This window comes from Salvelinus sp. IW2-2015, unplaced genomic scaffold, assembly GCF_002910315.2.
Source record: "Salvelinus sp. IW2-2015 unplaced genomic scaffold, ASM291031v2 Un_scaffold1832, whole genome shotgun sequence".
NCBI classification, from domain to species: Eukaryota; Metazoa; Chordata; class Actinopteri; order Salmoniformes; family Salmonidae; genus Salvelinus; species Salvelinus sp. IW2-2015.
Window position 1 is genome coordinate 22076 of NW_019943203.1, and position 6635 is coordinate 28710.

Consider the following 6635-nt stretch of genomic DNA (forward strand, 5'->3'; position numbering starts at 1 on the left):
AATAAAACACATGTTTTCCCATCTCAAAAGTAAAAAATACATACTACAGCAAGTGCCTATTAAGTGCCAAATAAAGTGACAGGGTTGACTGTAACAGAGTTGACTATTTCATTTAGAATCAACCATAGATCCCCATGTGACAGGGGGAATGGAATGCAAGCTTACCAAACAAATGTAAATTGTTTCAACATTTCTAGACTGTCTATCTATAGGTAACAGGGTTGATGTGTTATAATTCACCCACCCAGTGGTGATTGCAGCATGTACATCTTGGTGGGGAAAACTCCCCCAAAATGTTTTAGATGAATGCCAGCAAAGCCACTACACAACACAACACTAAACAATACATTAATTGCACTATAACTTTGACAAACGGTGCCCACAAACTGTTAGGGTCGACATAAAGCWGTCCCAACAGCAGAGCTTTCTTTTCAGCACCATGGAGTGAATCCTTTTTAAAAAACATAGCTGATATGGCTGACTTGCTTCAACAAATGTGGTTTCTACTGACACTTGAGATGTACAAACTATGGCATAAAGGGACAACGAGTGGATAACAGGCAATCCGTAATTTTGATTAAGACATTAATGAGAGAGCTAGGATGGACGTAGTCAATATAACCATTTGTTCTGCACTTTTGAAATGTACAACGACAGAATTTTGAACATGGGCCGCTCTTACAGTATTCTCCCTGTACACCAAGTCATAACTCTATGTAAGCAGACTTTGAAAGCTCTTACAATATTTGATGATTACATTTCTCTAAAACAGGCTATAGTCTACATGTGCACCACCAAGTCAGTGCAGTAGGCTAAGTTATGAGAGGGGAAAGGGACAAAATTATTAGGGTGAGGCACATGGGCTCCTAACAGCTTACTACACAACATACACTTAGTATTACTTTCTTAGCTACGGTATACATATCTCCCTGYCATATTACATCATTTATAGAGCAGCATTCAATACATTTTTGGACTCACCTTGTTGTCATCAAAGTCTGTCATTCTCTGAATTGACTTTACTTGAAAAATGCTTCCCTAAACCTTCAGTAGCTTCCACCCCATATTACTTTTATGAACACAACAAACTGATATTGGTTCACAGACCTCTTCCCTCCAATCCACGGCAATTACGTTTGGACTTTTGGACATGTCAAATTGAAAACAGTATTGGTGTTGTTGAATTAGGTATTCATAATAGCAAGCTAGGACTGATGGTTTGGTTATCTAAACTAGCAAGTATGTTTGTTTGGTTCCCAAGGCAACTACTGTAGCTGTCTAGTAAACTTGCTAGCTACTTCAGTGGATGTTGAACACATTTCTATCAGCAAATGAACACATTTCTACCTGCAAATGTCTTAAATTATAGCCATGGTATTAAAGGGAAAATCAACTCAAGGCTTTATGGGTTCTCTGGAAAATAATGCAAGTCCATGGAAGGTCAGTTCCACAATGTTCATTATTTGCCTGAGAACTTCATAGTCCCTCTTGATTATCCCTTACATAACTTTATGAGCTGGATTTGCCTTTCTTTGCAACAGTGGAAGCTGCTGAGGAGACGATGGCTCATAATAATGGTTGGAATGGAGTCAATGGAGTGGTATCAACCACATCAAAGATGGGGTTTCCATGTGTTTGAGACCACTCAATTGACTTCATTCCAGACATTATTATGAGCTGTCCTCCCCTCAGCAGCCTCCACTGATTTGCAATTAGTCTGTTCGTTTTCAGTTGTTAGCATTTAGCTAACAGCGTCTATGTGAATTTGCTATCAGTTTGTGCAATTTGTTAGCATTCTGGTAATAGATGCCCATAGGCTTCTCTTGTGTTTTTAGCATCCGGTATGACAATATGAAAATCTGGATACCGCCCAAGCCTAATCACCACACCTACCACACCTACCTACTACAAATACCTACCACAACTACCACACCTACCTACTACAACTACCACACCTACCTACTACAACTACCACACCTATGTAGCACAACTACAACACCTACCTACCACAACTACCACATCTACAAGACCTACCATCACCAAACCTACAAGACCTACCATCACCACACCAACCTACCACAACTACCAAACCTACCATCAATACACCTACCAAACCTACCATCACCAAACCTACAAACCACAAATACCACACCTACCACAACTATCACAGATACTATCACCAAACCTACCACAACTACCATCACACCTACCAAATCTAACATCACCACAATTAACATACCTACCATCACCAATCCTACCACAACTACCATCACCACACCTACCATACCTACCTTCACCACACCAACCATCATCACACCTATCACACCTACCATTACAACAGCTACCTCACCTACAATCACCACATCCACCAAACCTACCTACCCACCCACCACACCTACATCACGCCTAACATAACCACACCTACCATACCTACCATCACCACACCTATCACACCTACCATCACCACAAATACCATACCATAATTACTTCACCACATCTACCATCAGACCTGCCATCACCACACCTACCATCATCACATCTACCATAACCACACTTACCATACATACCTTCACCACCCCTACCATCACCACACCTACAATCACTACACTTACCATCACCACACCTACCATACCTACCATCACCACACCTACCATAACCACACCTACCATAACCACACTTACAATCACTACACTTACCATCACCACACCTACCATCATTACACTTACCATCACCACACCTACAATCATTACACCTACCAAACATACCATCACCACCCCTACCATCACCACACCTACAATCATTACACCTACCATACCTACACCTACCAAACATACCATCACCACACCTACCATCATTACACTTACCATCACCACACCTACCATCATTACACTTACCATCACCACACCTACCATCACCACACCTACCATCATTACACTTACCATCACCACACCTACCATCACCACACCTACCATCACCACACCTACCATCACCACACCTACCATCACCACACCTACCATCATTACACCTACAACACATACCATTGTAAATGTAGATGGGTATGCAGCTTCATTCAATGATTACGGTATTGTTAGAAGGTAGATACAGGAGTAGCCTATAGTCTACAATAATATCGTCATTGAATGTGCTATAGTATCATTTATTTAAATGATTAATGAAATTGTAAATAGGCTACTTCATTCAGTGAATACTGGATGTCTTTCTATCTCTGGGAGTATGTTAATGAAGGCTTTTCAGCTGTTGNAACTTGTTGTGTAATGCTTATGCCCAATGGTTGATGAGCACCGATACATTTTATCTATAATTTCTCTTCATAATTTCTCTTCGTATGACAAGGATTGGAAAGGATTTGCCAGTAGATTGTTGACTGGATTCATGATGATGACTGTTAGCTTGGTAGCTAAGATTTAGAAAATATGATGTTGACATGATCAGTCCAATCAAAGCTACGGTAAATATAACCTGATTTGATGTCATTTTATCTGTGGCCAATGACCTTGAGAATTATTGGATGGGCACTTCTAATGTAACTCTATGGCAGCACCCAAGGGGCTTGAATTTTCAAGCTCTCCTCATAGATTTTGCATTGACGTAGTGTCCCCTTGAGTGACAGAACACTGAACCAATCACGGTGCAACTAGAGAACATTACCAACCCCTACTCTCCGTATTTTCCCTGGCTGCCCCACCACAGAAAGCACTGAGAAAGGCTGAAACACCTGCATGTTGGAGCTGCCTTACTTAAGAAAGCAAGAAGAGACCATGTCTGTATGACGCTTTATTAACTCAATGACTTTTCTTTATCATTGGTTGCAAACTGATATGTGACACATATTAATGCCAGAATATGAGGCAAAACAAGCAGCATAATTGCAAAATGTTTTTTTGCTAAACACGTGGGGCTCAAATCTGACTTGCCTAGTTAAATAAAAAAATATATCTATAAATGTAATATTCTAAATCGGCTGATGATAGCGAATAAGTTAAACCCTTTGTTTTTCCAATTCGGTGTCATATTCACTTTTTGGAGGTGAAATGTAGCTAAAAATGTGCTATCCTCTGCTCAGAGGGTTAAGGAACCGTCTTAAAACTGCAACGCATACAATTGCCAGTAAATGAAAAATATCAATACCTTCTCAACTACATGACATAGAGATCTCAAACAAATTTGACACTGTAAAGAGACCTCATCTCTTGAATTCAATTAGTTCAATCTACAAAATGTAAAATAAATCACTTTACATAAAAGTTCTTCAAAAAAACATCAATATCTTCCACCCCATATGACTTTCATGAATACAACCAACTGTTATTGGTTCAGGGACGTCATGCCTCCAATCAACAGCAATTTGTGTTGTATTTGTTGACTTTGGATACTTTTTTTACAAACGTTAATTATATTTGCATGAATAATACTGTAAAATGTCAATAGATTCCACCCCATGTGACATTCATGAGTAAAACTAACTGTGATTGGTTCAGGGACCTCATCCCTCCAATCAATAGCAATTACTTTTGTATTTTTTGACTTTGGTGATATTTTACCAACTTAAATTGACTTTAAATTAAAGATACTTTCTTAAAACGTCAATAGCTTCAACCCCATATTACTTTAATAAATACAAACAACTATCATTGGTTCAGGAACCACATCCCACTAATAAATGTCAATTACTTTGGTATTTTATTTACTATCATTTTTTTTAAATGAATTTGAATTGACTTTACCTGAAAAATGCTTCCCTAAAACTTCAGTAGCTTCCACCCCATATTACTTTTATGAACACAACAAACTGATATTGGTTCACAGACCTCTTCCCTCCAATCCACGGCAATTARGTTTGGACTTTTGGACATTACAAATTAAGTCAAATTGAAAACAGTATTGGTATTGAGGAATTAGGTTTTCATAACAGCAAGCTAGGACTGATGGTTTGGTTATCTAAACTAGCAAGTATGTTTGTTTGGTTACCAAGGCAACTACTGTAGCTATCTAGAAAACTGCTTTGCTACTTCAGTGGATGTTGAACACATTTTCTACTAGGCAAATGAACACATTTCTACCGGCAAATGAACACATTTCTACCGGCAATATTGGCAAATTATAGCCTGGTATTAAAGGGATAATCAACTCAAGGCTTTATGGGTTCTCTGGAAAATATTGCAAGTCCATGGAAGGTCAGTTCCACAGTGTTCATTATTTGCCATAGAACTTCATAGTTCCTCTTGATTATCCCTTACATAATTTAATGCGCTGGATTTTGCCTTTCTTTGCAACAGTGGAAGCTGCTGAGCGAGACGATGGCTCATAATAATAGGTGGAATGGCAGTCAAATGGAGTGGTATGCAACCACATAAAGTGGGGTTTCCATGTGTTTGAGAACCACTCAATTGACTTCATTACAGACATTAGTTATGACGTGTCCTCCCGCTCATCAAGCCTCCACTGCTTTGCATCATGTTTGTTCGTATTTCAGTTTGTTAGCAATTTAGCAACAGCGTCATTGAAGTTTGGTATCAGTTTTGCTAAATTTGTTAGGCGATTCTGGTATAGATGCCCATAGGCTTTTTCTTGTGTTTTTAGCACCCGCTCATGTGCTATGCCGGTAATACTGTAAATCCCGGTATGAGAGAAGGATGGTATGACAATATGAACATCTGGATATCGCCCAAGCCTAATCACCACAACTACCACAACTTCCACACCTACGTACCACAACTACCAAACCTACCTACCACAACTACCACAACTACCACATCAACCTACCACAATTATTACACCTACCATCAACACACCTACAATCCACAAATACCACACCTACCACAACTATCACATCTACTATCACCAAACCTACACAGCTACTATCACCATACCTACCAAACCTACCTAACACATCTACCACAACAACCTACCACAACTACCACACCTATCATCACCATACCTACCATATCTATCATCACCACACCTACCAAACTTACCTATCACACCTACCATCACCAAACCTACCACACCTACCTTCACCACACCTACCATACCTACCTTCACCAAACCAACCATCACCACACCTATTACACCTACCATCACCACACCTACCATCACCACAGCTACCTCACCTACCATCACCACACCACACCACACCCACCAAACCTACCTACCTACCACAACTATCACACCTACCATCACCACACCTACCATCACCACACCTACCATACCTACCTTCACCAAACATCACCACACCTATTACACCTACCATCACCACACCTACCATCACCACAGCTACCTCACCTACCATCACCACACCCACCAAACCTACCTACCTACCACAACTACCACACCTACCTACCACAACCATCACACCCATCTACCACAACTATCACACCTACCTACCACAACTGTCACACCTACATCACACCTAACATAACCACACCTACCATCACTATACCTACCATTACACCAACCATCTCACCTACCATCACCACAAATACCATACCATAATTACTTCACCACACCTACCTTCACCACACTTAATGTAGCAGTGTGATGTTGTTCCCCTAGATTATGCACCAAGTTGCACACAAGGACCAATTCAAATAGGCCAGGTCAAGAGGGGATGTTAA